General features: G+C 34.0%; 1 pseudogene; it reads left to right on the top strand.

Annotated features, from left to right (window-relative positions):
* The first annotated feature begins 7,497 nt into the window (after nt 1-7,497).
* Nucleotides 7,498-19,586, top strand: part of LOC131597429 (uncharacterized) — a 38,631-nt pseudogene continuing 26,542 nt past the window's right edge.

Below are 19,586 nucleotides of genomic sequence, written 5' to 3'. Positions count from 1 at the left end.
GAGTTCCCAAATGTTGTTTCGTTATAATTGATTTAAATCTTCTTGCATAGAAAGAGACCAATGTTTATCGATAATAGCTTCATCGATTTCCTTTGACTCAATTTGTGAAATAAAACTACAAAGTTACATACCTGATTAAGGAATCGTCGAGTAGTGACTTTCTTTAAGATGTATCCAATAAAGTTCTGAATAGGATGGTCTTTTGGTAATCTCCATTATTTTTGAATATCTGGGTGATATGGTGGGATATCTATGATTTATTTTAGTGTCAGTTCTTCATATGCAACTTGATTCAAAATTTGGTCTTCAACTGGTTCTTGATCATTTTCCTCCAGATTCGTCTTTTCCAAGATACATGCACAATCGATCACTTATACTTCTAATGGTTTTTGGTTATATTCATCAAAGGTAGCATGAACTGATCCTTATGTTGTTAGAGTTATTTTGTTAAATACTCTAAAATCTTTAATAGAAGTGGAATATCCTATGAATATGCCTTCATTAGCTTTTGCATCAAAATTTTCGAGGTTATTCTTTTCGTTGTTAAGGATAAAGCATTTGCATTCAAAAACATGTAAGTGAGAGATATTTGTCTTTCTTGCTTTATATTGTTCATATGGAATACGCTTTAGAATTGGTCTTATCAAGATACAATTCATAACATAGTAACAATGCTTACTAGATCGGCCTAGAAATATTTAGGAAGGTTAGTCTCATTGAGCATCATCATCATAAGTTCTATTAGAGATATATTTTTCCTCTCCACTATTCTTTTTTTATTGGGATTTCATGGAGTGGAAAAGGTGTGTAGATTATTATTCTCGTTATAGAATTTTTTTGAATTCCTCATTTTGGAATTCTCCACCATGGTCATTTCTGATGGATGCAATATTTACTCCTTTTTCGTTATGGATAACCTTGGCTAGTGTTTGAAAGGAAACAAGCACGTCTCTTTTCTAATACAAGAACAATGTCTAAGTATAGCGAAAGTAGTCATCCACAATTACAAGAGCGTATGTTTCCACCTAGACTTACAGTTCTGGATGGGCCAAAGAGGTCCATGTGAAGCAGTTATAAGGGCTGATATTTGTAGAAACAATATTTTCAGCTTTAAAATAGGCCCTTACTTTCTTGTTTTTTTGGCACGCATTGAATAATATGTTCTTTTCATAATGTAAGTCTGGCATACTATCTACGAGATCTTTGTGGACCAACTTATTCTAGTTATCCATGTGTATGTGGGCTATTCTCATATGTCATAACCAAGACTCATCCTCGTTGCTCAGGAGACATGCATCGTTTGAAGGAATTTTATTTAAATTCATTGTGTGGATATTTTCATTTCTTGAACTCGTAAATCGAGTTTTGTTTGATTTAGATTTTATAACCCTGTAACCAGAAGAATCAAACGTTACACTATTGCATTTATCACATAATTAACTTAGACTAAGTAAATTATATTTTAACCCTTTAACCAAAAAGACTTCTCCAATCGTTGGGTTGGGGGACTTACAACTGTGTCAAACCCTAAGACTATTCTTTTATTAGTATTTGCATAAGAGACAAAACGAGAATAAAATTTTATCACCGGTCATATGCTTTGAGTCAAGAATAGATAATATGTTTGAATGAAGTGGAATTTTGTAAGTGTGTGAAAAAGAATATCTAGACATGACTTAGACTCACTTATATTAGAGGAGACATTTAGAACCGTTTTAATTTTGTTTGACGTAAAGTATAAACAATCGTTGCATGTGATCAACGGTTAAGATGAGGTCATTCTCTTATGTGGTGTTCAAAAGTGAAAATCCACATGTGTATCAATGAAAAGAGTGCCATTTATTGAATTCAACCGATGAATTAAATCGACTGTAATAGGCATTTGATCAACCCAAAACAATAACATTTTGCTATTTTTAGATCGACAAAATAATTAGATGTCGTATCAAAGTGAAGTGTTGCTAGCACACAAAAAAAGGAGAAAAACTCATTGCTCAATTATTTTAAAGTTATAAAAAGATGTGTTTGAGGGCCCATTTGTTTTGGTTTTTTTTTAAAAATGGTTTTTATAATGTTACATAATTTTGTGTAAAAAAATTTTACAAAGAAATTTTTTGTAAAAGCTTTAAAAGAAAATTTGGTATGAATAGTTATTCTTAAAATGTGATTTTAGGTATTCCATCTATTTATGGAAAAAAAATTTAGACATCAAATTTTCAAAAATTCACTTAATTTTAAATAAATTTTGGTTTTCAATAATGGATGTTTATGTTATAGGATATCAAAATTAGTGTTTCATTTTTAAAAAAACAAAAATAAAAAAACTTGTAATATAACGATTTTAAAAATTCTATTTTTAAAAATACAAAAAAAAATTTAAACTAAAACAAACATGCCCTAATTCACATCCTATAGCATATTAAACATACAAGTTTTTATCAATAAAATATTAAACACACAAGTGGTTTGTGCTTAGACGTTCTAATAAACTTTGCACTAATTCTTCACTCACAAAAAAAGAATAACTTTTGTGTTACTTTAAAGTAGGGATGAGCAGTAGGAAAAGCTGCATACGTATGCCAAAAAATAGAAAGATAAGAGAATCCAATCCAATCCACATTATCAGATTTATAATGTCACCAACACTACTAAAAGGACTTCAAAAGTCATCAAACATTTTTTTTGACGGCCATATAAGATATTAATGTCACGTCCAAAACAAGATTAGATTAAACTCAACTATGACAACGATTGTGATATTGTATGCTTTCAATAAGATAATCATAAGTGGTTAAATATGGTCTAGTTTTTTTATCTTAATAATTTGGACAATTGAACAACCACAACAATCCAAAATACCTTTGCTTTAATCTCAATAAACATTTTTTGTTTTCTTCACGGGATTTTCGGAAGGAAAAGTTGCCAAGTTTAAGGAATTTTTATTGACGTTATGAAATTGAACTTTATCATTTTTTTAATAAGTTCTCTTACAAAATAAATCAATTATATCTATTGTCATGTCATTTTTTTATACTTTTGAATTAGATATATTATCTCATGGCTTTGATTAGACAACCGAGAATAAATATAAATAAAAACTAATAATTTTAATATATATATATATATATATATATATAGTATTTTTTTTCATTTTTTAAATTTATTTTAAATGATTTTTATAATATCATATAATTTTTGTAAAAACATTATTGTAATTTTTTTTTAAAAAAAGGAACTTCAAATAAAAAACTAGTTTAAATAGCTATTTTTAAAATATTATTTTTAATATTTCAACCTTTTACTATAATTTTTTTTTTGCATATCAAAATTCATATAAATTTATAAATTTAAAGTTATTTCAAATATTTTTTCATAAAAAACATTTTTAAATACTTTTTTAAAAAAAAAATTGAGTTGTACTTTATAATGTATGTTTAGTTACAATCTTTCAATTTATAAAAAGTGAATTAATTTTTTTTTAATATATTAAAAAAAGTTTTCAAATTTTTTTTTTGACAAGAACAAAATTAACTCATATCATTTATCAAATGAAATTCAATACAAGGAGGAACAACATTTACGATACTACGCCTAGACCAAGAATTGGCCGCCTTAACTAATGAATCGGCAACCATATTCACTTGGCGTTTAATAAACTTTACCTCAAAGCTTGGAATAAAAGCTAACAAACGCTTAATAGAAAGAAGAATACAGTTAAATTCGGAACTACCAGTAGATATAGAATGAATGCCTTGAATAACCACTTGAGAGTCGCTTTCGAATGTCACATGATCCAAATTCAAGGTAACAACGTGTTGAACAACGTAACTTCTTTCAATGCTAACGCCTCAGCTTCCTTCGGGGACATAATACCAATATCCCAAGCAACTCCTGCAGTAATGAATCTACCCATGTTATCGCAAAAACACCACCCTATGTTAGTAGAATGGTGAGGCTTGTTGAAACCGGCATCGGCATTACATTTCACCCAACCTTCAACAGGAGGAGACCATACTGAAGAAATATGATTGCTAATAATGCTTTCGTGATTATCCTGGGGTGCGTACCAATCCTGCCAATTTAAATAGGCTTGCAAGCCTAATCTAGAAAGACTCTCCCTTTCATCATTCCACGCTATATTGTTACGGTTCTTCCAAATTCCCTCAATCATCATAGCAAAACGACTCGCATCCTTCCTATCTTCTCTACTACAGATATCGAGAATAAGGGATTTAGCATCATTAAAAACTTGTAAACGAGGCTCAATGATAGAAGACAAACTTGCTGCCCGCCAACACTTAATAATATAATTACACCCAAAAAACACATGCCAATCCTCCTCTTCATTTGCTTCGCAAACAGGGCATTCCGACGGACATTGAACAAAATGTTGTCGGAGTCTAATGCGCGATGGCAAGCAACCTCTACAAATTCTCCACAAAAGATGTTTAACTCTAGGCGGAGCCATAATGTTCCACAGATTCTCCCAGTTACCGACAGACACATAATTTCTATCCTAAATTAATGTTACATTAAAATGAGAACATTAATGCTCTGATCATGTTTTCAAACTACAAAAGGCACTGTACGATCTAAAACAAACTCCAAAAGTTTGATACAAACGTTTGTCTTCATTTTTTTTATCACCATCAGTATAGTCCGATTCGGGGCCAGTTCTGGTATCAAGTGGTTCCGGCTCCCTCCCGATCGCAGTTGTGGGGATCGAACCGTGATCCTCGCTACCAAGTTCAGCGCCAATCGCCACTGAACCAACTAAAAATTGGTTTGTTTGTCTTCATTTTTAAATATATGGTTTTTATTTTTATTTTTTTATTTTTAATCTATTTTATTTATTTATTTATTTTGTGGTTTCAAACTGAGTTTGGAGAAACATTTTTTTGCAGAAGAAAATTGTAGCTGTGTGTTCCATAAAGTGTGATTATGTTGAGTAAAATCTAAAGCATTGTGGCTGTTTGGATGTGATATCTCTATGTTGTGATTTTCATTTGTTGTAAGCCGTATTTTCCTGTTGATGTGGTTGAGAGTACTGCTACAACCACAATTAATATTGGTTTGATTCTAAGTGAAGATATGTTTTGCGAAGTTTTAGATGAGGATGATTGGTATTTTTTTTTTCGGATGTCCAGAAACTTATTCTTGTTGAAGGGCAGCAGGTCTCCACGACACCGTCGCACCTCATATTACTCATTTTAATGATATTAAATCTCTTATCTTGAAAGTGTGTAGCAAGGAGGATAGAAAGGTGACTGGGCGCTTAGCGATCATGCTCGAAATTTTATGGCAGAATAGAAATAATTTTATTTGGAATAATGAGAAAGAGGAAGCATCAAGACTTGGTCGGTTAGCTTCTCATAAGTGGCAGGAATGGCTGTTGGCACAAAATACTCAAGATAGAGAGGTTGTTCCCCCAAACAATCAACAGTGGTTTCCTCCCCCTTTGGGATGGTTCAAGTGCAATGTCAACGCGGGTTTTAATCACAACCAAGGAACTACTAATAGAGGTTGGTGTATCTGGGATAATATGGGTAACTTTGTTAAAGCGGATGTTACATGGGATGTTGGTACTTTATCCGTTCTAGAAGCAGAGGCGTTGGAGTTGAAAGAAGCTATCCAAGGTACTTTAGAACTTCATCTTGATCATGTAGTGTTTGCGAGTGATTCGCAAAAGGTGGTGCAAGTCATCCAATCCAATGTTACCGGAGGTTCCGAATTTAGTTTTATTATTCGATCTATTAAGCTGTTGTTACTTAATTTTCCAAACTTTGAGGTAGAGTTTGTCAAGCGTCAAGCGAATATGGTTGCTCATTGTTTAACAAAGGCGGTCAATTCTTGGTGTCGAAGTAGTTCTGTTAATGTTATACCTCCTTGATTTGAAACTATTTTATTGAATGAAAGAAGTTAGTTTTGCTTTGGTAAAAAAAAAGTGAAGATACTAATTTTATAGCCACACCGAAAAGTAATTGAAGTGTGTTTAATATATTTTATGGCTTGTCTTAATGGTATAGGTGAGTTTCTATGAAATCAATTCAGTTTCTTAATTATTTTTTTGTCATAACAGAACTTATGAAAATCTGAACATGTTTGATTGTGAATTTATTGAGTTATCATATATGGAGTCAAGCTAGATTTTTATAGTGTGGTTGAAATGGTATACACTTCAATCAAGTGTTATCTTTAATGAGTTAATCACAAAGATTGTATTAGGATAAGTATAGCTTTATCATCGAAACTGAGTCTGCACTATGCAATTGAAATCATCTAGTTTTAATAGGTTTTATGTAGTTCAGAACCAAAGTGAATGTCATAATATTTTCTAGAGCCTAGAAGAAAAAGTTAATATTAGTTAATTTGATATAGACACATATTAGAATGTCTGAGTGTTAGTAAGGGTCTATCATAAAATTTCCAAAGTCTGCCAATATTTCTTTACTTACTCAACAATAAATATTAATATAAATAAAGTAAAATAGCACATTCAACGGACATGCATAAAAACATATACTCTACAGTCTGGAATATTTTAATGTATTGGATAATTCAAAAGAACTACATCTAAACGTAGAATGATAATTCAACATAGAATTTGACTTCAGGATTTTTATTTGAATCAATTTTAAAAAATACACTCATGAAGTTTGCATTTTTTTTTAATTATATTCGGGTACACCGTAAAATCTTATGTTAGTTTGAAGTGTTGACAAAATCATGTTCTTTATAATTAATTATTACACTTTACATATATTATAAGGAGTTGTCATTAATCAATTTCATAAGGATATAAAAATTATATTATGACGTAGTGACTGCACTTGTGCGATCAAAGTTATTGAAGTAAATTGGATGATACATATTCATCATTAACAAATAAAATTTGATACACAAAGAAAGAAATTGGATGATTTTGCTCGAACTGTTTCAAAACTAAAAATTAAACTTATTTGCTGAGAAATTATAAGAGAATTGATTTGAATATAAGTATAATTAGGGGTCTTGTTTACCTGTATATGGAGTAGCTATTTTGTTGTCTCTTTTTTAATCTTTGAATTCTAGTGATCAATGTGTAAGGTTCTATGGCGATTTTTACTTACAAAATGAATGTTACTCTCCCATATGCTCATAACATAATCTTTATTTTAAGAAATGGACATTAGTATAGTTGACACTTCAATAAAGCGTAAAAGAAATGAAGAAGAAATGGAAGAGCTTGAGGAAACAACAGTAATTGTTGTTAGTATTGTTACTATGTTATTAAGAGTAATGGCTTGGTAAAATGACAAATATTTTGTTAAGGAACCAACTCGTAATTGGGAATTGGAAAGGCACAATTTTCTTAACCGTCTATACAGAGGAACGAAAATTGATTGCATGGAGCAATTAAGAGTTAGTAAAGGGGCATTTTTTAAACTTTGTAGAATTTTAGAAGAAAAAGGGCAGTTGTTAAAGACAACAAATGTTCCAACAAGTGAAGTTGTGGAAATGTTTTTGCATATCCTTGCTCACAACCTAAAATATAGAGTCATACACTTTAACTACTGTAGATAAAAAAAACAGTGAGTAGACAATTCAATAATGTCGTTTGAGCTGTTATAAAAGTAAGCCGAGATTATTTAAAGTTTCACGACTATAATTAGGACGGCCTTAAGGCAAATAAATAGAAATGGTTTGAGGTAAGTTTGATTCTTTTTACAACTTATAACCCTTTTTAGGTATCTATAATTGTAGTAACTTTTTAAATTATTTTTAGAATTCAATTGGAGAACTTGATGGGACACATATTCCAAAAACAGTTGTTGCAGAAGATATGCCTAGATACCGTAATAGAAAGGGTGTGTCATACCACAATTTTTGACACAAAGATATCACTTCATTTATCACCATTATTCATCTCATCCATAATCATTCATGATTTTGTAACCAAAAATATACAAAAAAATTGTGTTTATTTGTTACTTGTTTCACAAGATAGGTGATTGATCAAAGAGTTTAGGCAAATTAGGGTTGTGTGTCTCATATTCACAATTTATTTCCCTCATCAATATTCAAGTTCAAGTGTGGTTCAATTCAAGATTAACAACTTTCAAATTCATCTGGTATACAACTAGGGTTTTTGACCTAATTCTCTAGAAAGTTGACTTTTGGTCAAAGCATGGTTTCATGGCTCAAATCATGATTCAAGGATCTCCAATGCCTCATTATAATCCACTCATAACATTCATTTGTCTAGAAGAGCTTGATTCAATTGATACTTAGAAGAATGCAATTTATCTAGGAAAAGTCAACTGTTCAAGATCACCTTTGACTTTTGAGAAATTTGCTCAACCATGGAATTTTGAAGATCAAAATCATGAATATGATATTATTGAAGTAAATTTATCAAATAAAATCAAGAAAATTAGTCAAGGAATCAAAAGTCAAAGATTGGGGTTTTGACTTTTTCATGAAGAAATGCATGTTTTATGCCTAACTTTGAGGTCATTTTCCATCAAGCTCCTTTAAGAATTTGAGAAAACACCAACCATGAAAGTCGTAAAGCATGTTTAGGGATTTCTAGAAAGTACAAGAACTCCTCCATAGAATTTGTGAGCTAGGAGATTTGAGTTTATGAAGATGGCACCACGAAGTTGTTTTTCCATGATCAACCAAGTTGCAAAACTCAAGCCATTCCTCTACAAATATTTTTTTGCATCCTATATTTCTTATAAATCTATCCATAATTTGATCTTTACACCATTAATTGAACCATTATCCAAGTGGTTAACGGTTTGTCCATTAAATCATTCCATTTTTGTACTAAAGGCACCATTGCCATTTTGGAAAAACCACTTTAATCACAAAACTTTATGCATTAAGTCCATGCTTGATTGCTTCTAACTTTGAAACATCACAAAAATAACAATCAACCATATAATAATATACGAGCCACCTTATTGTTCTTGATTAAAGTTTACCAAAGTTCATGGGAACCATAACTTCCATTTTTCTTCACAAAGAAGCAAGCTAACACTATTTGAATTTGGCACACCTTTTTTATATCATTCCCCTCCCCCTCCTAAACCACAAATCCTCCCTATAAATAGAGGCCATTGCCTCTTGTTTTAAGGACACAAAAAAACTTCAAAGTCACTACCTCACTTGAAAGTCCCAAAATTTCAGTTTACATAAACTTGTGATTTTTTAGTTTCAAGCAATTTCTATGCAAACTAAGCCAAAACTCTTCATTTTTTTCTCTTGATTATTTTCTTCCAAGTTATTTCATTCGTACTAAATAGGTAGGCTCTTATGCTTGTTCTTTATTTAATTCTATTGCATTTTTACTCTTGCTTTGTTTATTTATTACCTTAATCATCACCGTTTTTTATTAAAAACTCAATTGATTTTAAATCAATAGTTGAAAAGTGTTCTTGAACCTCCATCTCCATCTTCTTCCTTTTCTTTTTTTTCTTTTTGGATCAATTGGACTTTGATGATTCATCTTGTTCAATTAAGAACATATTAAGGCTTGATGAACTTTCATCATTTCAAATCTACTTTAAGGTGATCATGAGATTACTTTGAGTACTTTGGGATGGTGATAAGGTTGTCCTAAGGTCTTAAAAAATGCTTGATTGATGTAATGATCCCACAAGCTTTCTTGACTTAGGTCTTGATCCACCCATGTTTGCACTTGTATCATATGTTAGGAAAATAACCTTAAAGTGTCATTTCTCAAAACATATAAGGATAAATACATCAAAATACTTCCTTGAAGCTACATTAGTCTCAAACATTGATCATTAACACTAACCTTATTTTGTACTTGAAGGATAGAAAAACACTTAGAAAGGGGGGGTTTGAATAAGTGTAGCTTTAAAAACTTGACAGATAAAAATAAATTGCACAGTTATTTTTATCCTGGTTCGTTGTTAACTAAACTACTCCAGTCCACCCCCGCAGAGATGATTTACCTCAACTGAGGATTTAATCCACTAATCGCACGGATTACAATGGTTCTCCACTTAGTCAGCAACTAAGTCTTCCAGAGTCTTCTGATCACACACTGATCACTCCAGGAACAACTGCTTAGATACCCTCTAAGACTTTTCTAGAGTATTCTGATCCACACGATCACTCTAGTTACAACCTGCTTAGATAACCTCTAAGACTTCCTAGAGTATTCTGATCCACACGATCACTCTAGTTCCTTACAACTTAATGTAATCAATTCTAAGAGTATTACAATTTCTTCTTAAAAGCTATAATCAAAAACTGTGATATTTCTCTTAACGTTTAAGCTTAATCTCACTAATATATTACAACAGCAATGTAGTGAGCTTTGATGAAGATGAAGATTCTGAGTTTTGAGTAGAACAGAGTTTCAGCAAGTTAATAGGCGTTGTTTTTGTTCAAAATCGTTAACCTTGCTTCTCATCAGAACTTCATATTTATAGGCGTTTGGAGAAGATGACCGTTGAGTGCATTTAATGCTTTGCGTGTTCCGTACAGCATCGCATTTAATGTTATACGCTTTTGTCAACTACCTCGAGCCTTGTTCACGCTGTGTCTACTGACGTTGCCTATAATAGCTTTTAACGTTCCTTTTGTCAGTCAGCGTAGCTTGCCACTTGTACTTCCTTCTGATCTGATGTTTGTGAATACAACGTTTGAATATCATCAGAGTCAAACAGCTTGGTGCAAAGCATCTTCTGATCTTCTGACCTTGAAGTGCTTCTGAGCGTGATACCATCAGAACTTCAGTGCTTCTGATCTCATGTTCTTCTGATGCTTCCATAGACCCATGTTCTGATTCTGCTTCGACCATCTTCTGATGTCTTGCCAGACCATGTTCTGATGTTGCATGCTGAACCCTTTTGAGACAAAGCTTCTGAGCGCTGAATTATGCGTACTCTTTATATATTTCCTGAAAAGGAAATTGCATTGGATTAGAGTACCATATTATCTTAAGCAAAATTCATATTATTGTTATCATCAAAACTAAGATAATTGATCAGAACAAATCTTGTTCTAACAATCTCCCCCTTTTTGATGATGACAAAAACATATATAAATGATATGAATTTGCGATCAGAAAGAGCAGACGGCAAAAGACAAATTACACAGCTATAGCATAAGCATATGAATATGTCTCCCCCTGAGATTAACAATCTCCCCCTGAGATAAATAATCTCCCCCTGAAATAAATACTCGAAGAACTTTAATAAAAGACTTCCCTGATTATTTCGGTAGAGACGATCACATAAGCTTCTGTCTTCAGAGAATTCATAGCTTCTGACTTCTGCTTCCATTGGACAGCTTCAGAACTAGAATTTCTTTAGATCCCTAGAACACTCACAGCTTCTGATTCCTGCTTCCATCTAGGACCGCTTCAGAACTTGAATTTCTTTGATCTTCAGAACATTCACAGCTTCTGATTTCTGCTTCCATTTAGGACAGCTTCAGAACTTGAATTTCTTTGATCTTCAGAACATTCACAGCTTCTGATTTCTGAAGCTTGATAGCACTTGGCTTGCTTCAGTTTCCATGAGCTTATTCTTTTTACAGAATAACACTTCTTATGGTTTTGCTTCTTGTGTTTGCTTTGAAGATTCTCTTCACTTCTTTATACCTGCAAAACACTTAAACCATATAGAACTTGTAGTTCTTGTTAGTAAATGTGTGGGAGCTTTACCCAGCAACTGATAGATTAATCAAATCATTTATCATTTATATTCTCCCCCTTTTTGTCATAACATCAAAAAGAATATATCAAAAGATTCAGATGAATAAAACGACAAATAAAATCACTGGAATGTAAAAACAAAGAAAACTTTTCATTGATAATCAAACGATATTACATGAGAAGATGTTTAACAAGCAGATGCAACAAGGAAAGAAAACTACTAAGACCAAAGACTAAGACCCTAGCTAAGACAAAATCTGTGCCAGCATGTCTTGAACCCTGTCATTTGTTGCAGTTTTCCTTGCCATGAAGGAGTGAAATGCATCATTGACTGCTTCTTGGGCTTCCAGGCGAGGGGTCAGGGAGACTTGGTTCTGATGCAGATCTTCCACAATCTCTATCAGAAACAACATTCTCAGCAGGTGAAGATGAAGAGATTTCTTTGGAATGAGTTGAGGGAGAGGAAAGGTTAGATGAAGAGGAAGTTGAGTCTTGAAGGTAAAAAGATGAGGAAGAAGATGGAGATGATGGAGGGCTTTCACCAGGGGGTTGAAACACACGTCTAGAATAGTTTCCAGACAACTTTGCTTCGAATGGATTCACCTTGAGAGGGTCATAGGTGATCTTTATCTTTTTGAGTTTGGACGAAGATGTTTCAACAGCTTTTCTCTTTTTGTTTTGATCATTTCCATGGTTTCCTGGGCTTGATGAGGAGTTCATGATGGATTTGCAGATAATGAACAGCTAGGGTTTGATATGAATGCAAAAAGATAGAGAAAGAAAACACAGACAGAGTGTAATAGAGAAAATATAAGAGGGAAGGAGACGCGTTTGAAGAGTATTTAAAAGAAAATAAAATGAACCAAATGATGGATAGCATTTAATGTTACGTGACATGAGGAGAGATAATAAAGACAAATGAGGTGACTACCACAGTTACCTATGGTTGGCGTCCCTTCAACTGCACGCGCGCTTATCCATGAACAGTAACGACAGGTTTACCATCCCGAGATAAAACGTTACAGCTGTTTTGCTTTAAAAGAGGTTCTGAATCAACTTAGACAATGAAACGTTAGTAATAACTTAATCATAATTTCTAAAAGATTTCAATCAGAACTTCTGATTAAAAAATCCACATTCATTTCAGAAGATACTCATACGTAAGAACTTCTCATCTTCTCATTCTGGGCATAAATCCATACTGATGTTCTTCAGAATGAACTTAAACCTATCTTCAGCCAGGGGTTTTGTAAAGATATCAGCCCATTGATGGTCTGTATCCACAAAGTTTAAAGATATAACACCCTTCTGAACATAGTCCCTTATGAAATGATGTTTAATCTCAATATGTTTAGCCTTTGAATGAAGAATAGGACTCTTAGATAAACATATAGCAGAAGTATTATCACAGAATATAGGAATGTTACTCTCATATATCTGATAATCTTCTAACTGACTCTTCATCCAGAGCATCTGTGTACTGCAACCAGCAGCAGCGACATATTCTGCTTCTGTTGTTGATAGAGCAATAGTTGCTTGCTTTTTGCTATACCAGGAGATCAAATGACTTCCAAGAAATTGGCAACTTCCTGAAGTACTCTTTCTTTCAATTCTGTCTCCAGCATAGTCAGCATCGCAGAATCCTACTAAGTTGTATTCTTTAGATTTTCTGTAAACTAAGCCAACATTAGTAGTACCTTTCAGATACCTTAGAATTCTCTTAACAGCAGTTAAATGAGATTCTCTCGGATCTGATTGGAATCTAGCACACAAACAAACACTGAACAGAATGTCAGGTCTAGAAGCAGTCAAATATAGAAGAGATCCAATCATTCCTCTGTATAACTTCTGATCTACCTTCTTACTTACCTCATCCTTACCTAGGATGCATGTTGGATGCATAGGAGTTTTGGCTTCTTTGCAGTCTATAAGATTAAACTTCTTCAGAAGTTCCTTCACATACTTGGTTTGGTGAACATACGTTCCTTCTGATGTTTAATTTATTTGTATTCCAAGGAAATACTTGAGTTCTCCCATCATGCTCATTTCAAACTCAGCCTGCATAGACTCAGCAAACTCCTTTCCAAGTGTAGCATTAGATGTTCCAAAAATAATATCATCTACATATATTTGACAAATTAAAATATCCCTTTTAAAGGTTTTACAAAAGAGAGTAGTGTCCACTTTTCCTCTAGTGAAACCATTATCCAGAAGGAAAGAACTTAAGCGTTCATACCAAGCTCTGGGAGCTTGTTTCAATCCATACAACGATTTCTTTAGTTTAAAAACATGATTAGGAGACATAGAGTCTTCAAAACCAGGAGGTTGATGGACATAAACTTCTTCATCTATATAACCATTTAAGAAGGCACTCTTAACATCCATCTGATAGAGAGTGATGTTATGTTGAGTGGCAAATGAAATTAATAGACGAATAGATTCTAACCTGGCCACTGGTGCAAAGGTTTCTGTATAGTCAATCCCTTCTTGCTGACTATAACCCTGAGCCACCAGTCTGGCTTTGTTCCTTACCACTTCACCTTTCTCACTGAGCTTGTTTCTGAAGATCCATTTTGTACCGATTATATTGAATCCATCTGGTCTAGGAACAAGATCCCAAACATCATTCCTTGTAAACTGATTCAGTTCTTCTTGCATAGCAATTATCCAGTCTGGATCTTCTAGAGCATGATCAACAGAAGTTGGCTCGATCAAAGATACAAGGCCTAATTGACAGTCTGCATTGTTCTTAAGGAATGCTCTTGTTCTGATTGGATCATCCTTCTTTCCAAGAATGACATCTTCTGAATGATCAGAGATGAGTCTGGATGATCTTCTGACAGATGGTTCTTCAGAAATGCTTAGATTCTCCAGAGAAGCTGATACTTGATCTTCAGATTCTTTGCTTCTGAGAAGCTCTGCTTCTGATGCGTTGCTTCTTGGCTCAACAACTTCTGATATATCAATATCCCAATCTGCAAAATTATCAAACTGCTTTGGTTTTTCAGAACCAAGCTTATCATCAAACCTGATATTGATTGATTCTTCTACAATCAATGTTTCAGTATTGTATACTCTGTAGCCTTTTGAGCGTTTAGAATATCCAAGAAGGAAACATTTTTGTGCTTTGGAATCAAACTTACCAAGATGATCTTTAGTGTTCAGAATAAAGCATACACATCCAAAAGGATGGAAATATGAAATGTTTGGCTTTTTATTCTTCCACAATTCATAAGGAGTCTTATTTAGAATAGGTCTGATAGAGATTCTATTCTGAATATAGCATGCAGTGTTTATTGCTTCTGCCCAGAAATGCTTAGCCATATTGGTTTCATTTATCATGGTTCTGGCCATTTCTTGCAGAGTCCTATTCTTTCGTTCTACAACTCCATTTTGCTGTGGAGTTCTAGGACAAGAGAAATCATGGGCAATACCATTTTCTTTGAAGAATTCTTCAAAGGATCTGTTCTCAAATTCACCACCATGATCACTTCTGACCTTTATGATTTTACACTCTTTTTCAGATTGAATCTGAATGCAGAAATCAAAGAACACTGAATGAGACTCATCCTTGTGTTTCAAGAATTTTACCCACGTCCAGCGGCTATAATCATCTACGATGACTAATCCATATTTCTTCCCTCTGACAGATGCTGTTTTGACTGGGCCAAACAGATCAATGTGCAAGAGTTCTAATGGCCTTGAGGTAGAAACAACATTCTTGGACTTGAATGCAGGTTTGGAGAACTTGCCCTTCTGACATGCTTCACAAAGAGCATCTGATTTGAATTTCAGATTAGGGAGTCCTCTGACAAGATCCAGTTTGTTAATCTGAGAAATCTTTCTCAAACTAGCATGACCTAATCTTCTGTGCCAGACCCACTGCTCTTGAGAAACAGACATAAGACAAGTCACCTTCTGACTCATAAGATCTTGCAGATCTGTCTTATAAATGTTGTTCTTCCTCTTGCCTGTAAATAGGATTGAGTCATCCTTCTGATTTACAGCCTTGCAAGACTTTTGATTAAAGATTATATCATAACCATTGTCACTCAATTGACTGATAGATAAGAGGTTATGTGTTAATCCTTCTACAAGAAGTACATTAGAAATGGAAGGAGAGTTACCAGACTTTATAGTTCCAGAGCCAATTATCTTGCCCTTCTGATCTCCTCCAAACTTGACTTCTCCTCCAGACTTAAGCACCAGGTCTTGGAACATAGACCTTCTTCCTGTCATGTGTCGTGAGCATCCAGAGTCCAGGTACCATGACATGTTGTGCTTTGTCCTTTTTGCAGCCAAGGATATCTGCAATAGGAATAATCTTATCCTTAGGTACCCACATTTTCTTGGGTCCTTTCTTGTTAGATTTTCTCAAGTTCTGATTGAACTTGGGTTTAACATTGTAAGCAATAGGAGGAACAACATGATAATTTTTAATGTGAGTTTCATGATATTTCCTAGGTTGTGTCACATGCTTTTTGGTGTGTGTTATGTGAAAGCTTTGAGCATGTGAAGTGTGCCTAATATCATGGGAGTGGCCATACTTGAACTGATCATACAATGGCTTGTATGTGAATTTCATTTCATCAACAGGTTCAAGTTTGTATGGGGTTTCACCCTCAAAACCAATGCCGACTCTTTTGTTTCCAGACACAGCATATATCATAGAAGCTAGCTGACTTCTGCCAATACTTCTAGATAAGAACTTCCTGAAACTTAAATCATATTCTTTCAGAATATGGTTTAGACTAGGAGTGGATTTTTCTGAATCAGAAGGAGATCCAACATTATTGGATAATTTTAAAAGTTTTTCTTTTAATTCAGAATTCTCCAACTCAAGCTTCTTTGTTTCAAATTCAAATAGCTTTTTCAGCTCTTTGTATTTGAGACTAATCTGAGACTTGAATTCCAGAAGTTCAGTTAGACCGGAAACTAACTCATCTCTAGTAAGTTCAGAAAATACCTCTTCAGAATCTGATTCTGATGTAGATTCTGATCCGTCATCTTCTGTCGCCATCAGCGCACAGTTAGCCTGCTCATCTTCAGAGTCTGAATCATCTTCTGACTCATCCCAGGTTGCCATAAGACCTTTCTTCTTATGAAACTTCTTCTTGGGATTTTCCTTCTGAAGTTTTGGACATTCATTCTTGAAGTGTCCAGGCTCATTGCATTCATAGCACATGACCTTCTTCTTGTCAAATCTTCTGTCATCAGAAGATTCTCCACGTTCAAATTTCTTTGAACTTCTGACGCTTCTGAACTTCCTTTGCTTGTTCTTCCAGAGTTGATTTAGCCTTCTGGAGATCAAGGACAGTTCATCTTCTTCTTCAGATTCTGATTCTTCAGGATCTTCTTCTCTAGCCTGAAAAGCGTTAGTGCATTTCTTGATATTGGATTTTAATGCAATAGACTTACCTTTCTTTTGAGGCTCATTTGCGTCCAGCTCTATTTCATGGCTTCTCAAGGCACTGATAAGCTCTTCCAAAGAAACTTCATTCAGATTCTTTGCAATCTTGAATGCAGTCACCATAGGACCCCATCTTCTGGGTAAGCTTCTGATGATCTTCTTTACGTGATCAGCCTTGGTGTATCCCTTGTCAAGAACTCTCAATCCAGCAGTAAGAGTTTGAAATCTTGAAAACATCTTTTCAATGTCTTCATCATCCTCCATCTTGAAGGCTTCATACTTCTGGATTAAAGCGAGAGCTTTAGTCTCCTTGACTTGAGTATTTCCTTCATGAGTCATTTTCAAGGACTCATATATGTCATAGGCCGTTTCCCTGTTAGATATCTTCTCATACTCAGCATGAGAGATAGCATTCAGCAAAACAGTTCTGCATTTATGATGATTCCTGAAAAGCTTCTTCTGATCATCATTCATTTCTTGCCTTGTCAGCTTTACGCCACTGGCATTTACTGGATGTATGTAACCATCCATCAGAAGATCCCATAGATCACCATCTAGACCAAGAAAGTAACTTTCCAGTTTATCTTTCCAGTATTCAAAGTTTTCACCATCAAATACCGGCGGTCTAGTATAACCATTGTTACCGTTGTGTTGCTCAGCAGAGCCAGATGTAGATGCAGGTGTAGACTTTGCAGTTTCATCAGCCATCTTTTACTGAAGCGTTTTTCTCTTCCTGAATCTTTTCTAAACACAGTTAAGTGCTTGCACCTTAGAACCGGCGCTCTGATGCCAATTGAAGGATAGAAAAACACTTAGAAAGGGGGGTTTGAATAAGTGTAGCTTTAAAAACTTGACAGATAAAAATAAATTGCACAGTTATTTTTATCCTGGTTCGTTGTTAACTAAACTACTCCAGTCCACCCCCGCAGAGATGATTTACCTCAACTGAGGATTTAATCCACTAATCGCACGGATTACAATGGTTCTCCACTTAGTCAGCAACTAAGTCTTCCAGAGTCTTCTGATCACACACTGATCACTCCAGGAACAACTGCTTAGATACCCTCTAAGACTTTTCTAGAGTATTCTGATCCACACGATCACTCTAGTTACAACCTGCTTAGATAACCTCTAAGACTTCCTAGAGTATTCTGATCCACACGATCACTCTAGTTCCTTACAACTTAATGTAATCAATTCTAAGAGTATTACAATTTCTTCTTAAAAGCTATAATCACAAACTGTGATATTTCTCTTAACGTTTAAGCTTAATCTCACTAATATATTACAACAGCAATGTAGTGAGCTTTGATGAAGATGAAGATTCTGAGTTTTGAGTAGAACAGAGTTTCAGCAAGTTAATAGGCGTTGTTTTTGTTCAAAATCGTTAACCTTGCTTCTCATCAGAACTTCATATTTATAGGCGTTTGGAGAAGATGACCGTTGAGTGCATTTAATGCTTTGCGTGTTCCGTACAGCATCGCATTTAATGTTATACGCTTTTGTCAACTACCTCGAGCCTTGTTCACGCTGTGTCTACTGACGTTGCCTATAATAGCTTTTAACGTTCCTTTTGTCAGTCAGCGTAGCTTGCCACTTGTACTTCCTTCTGATCTGATGTTTGTGAATACAACGTTTGAATATCATCAGAGTCAAACAGCTTGGTGCAAAGCATCTTCTGATCTTCTGACCTTGAAGTGCTTCTGAGCGTGATACCATCAGAACTTCAGTGCTTCTGATCTCATGTTCTTCTGATGCTTCCATAGACCCATGTTCTGATTCTGCTTCGACCATCTTCTGATGTCTTGCCAGACCATGTTCTGATGTTGCATGCTGAACCCTTTTGAGACAAAGCTTCTGAGCGCTGAATTATGCGTACTCTTTATATATTTCCTGAAAAGGAAATTGCATTGGATTAGAGTACCATATTATCTTAAGCAAAATTCATATTATTGTTATCATCAAAACTAAGATAATTGATCAGAACAAATCTTGTTCTAACAGTACTAACTTTTACTTTTAAAGCAATTTATATTTCCGCACTTTACATTTTTACACTTTATATTTCCGCAATTTATATTTCCGTACTTTGTATTTCCGCAATTTACATTTCCGCACTTTATATTTTCACACTTTATTTTATGCTCTTTAGTTTATGCTCTTTACATTCCATAGCATTTTATCTTTATGTCATTTGCCTTTTGCTCACTTGAACTTATTTTTTCTATTTCTTTTTGTCTTTTCATTTTCCTTTTTGTTGACTTTATTTATTCATTTATCATTTATGATTTAATTTAATTTTATTATAATAAAAAATCCAATTTTTTTATTTATTTAATCAAGTCTTGATTTGATTTGGTTTTATTTAGTGTATTAAATAAAAAGCTAAAAATATGTTTCTTTCTTGTTTAAATCATTTAGGTCTTATTGAAAGTTTGTGTGGCCTAATTTCTTGATAAAATCTTGATGCCATGATACTATAATTAACTTGTTTACTTG

The sequence above is a fragment of the Vicia villosa genome, linkage group LG4, assembly GCF_029867415.1.
Source record: "Vicia villosa cultivar HV-30 ecotype Madison, WI linkage group LG4, Vvil1.0, whole genome shotgun sequence".
NCBI classification, from domain to species: Eukaryota; Viridiplantae; Streptophyta; class Magnoliopsida; order Fabales; family Fabaceae; genus Vicia; species Vicia villosa.
This window is presented reverse-complemented; position numbering and strand designations above follow the sequence as displayed.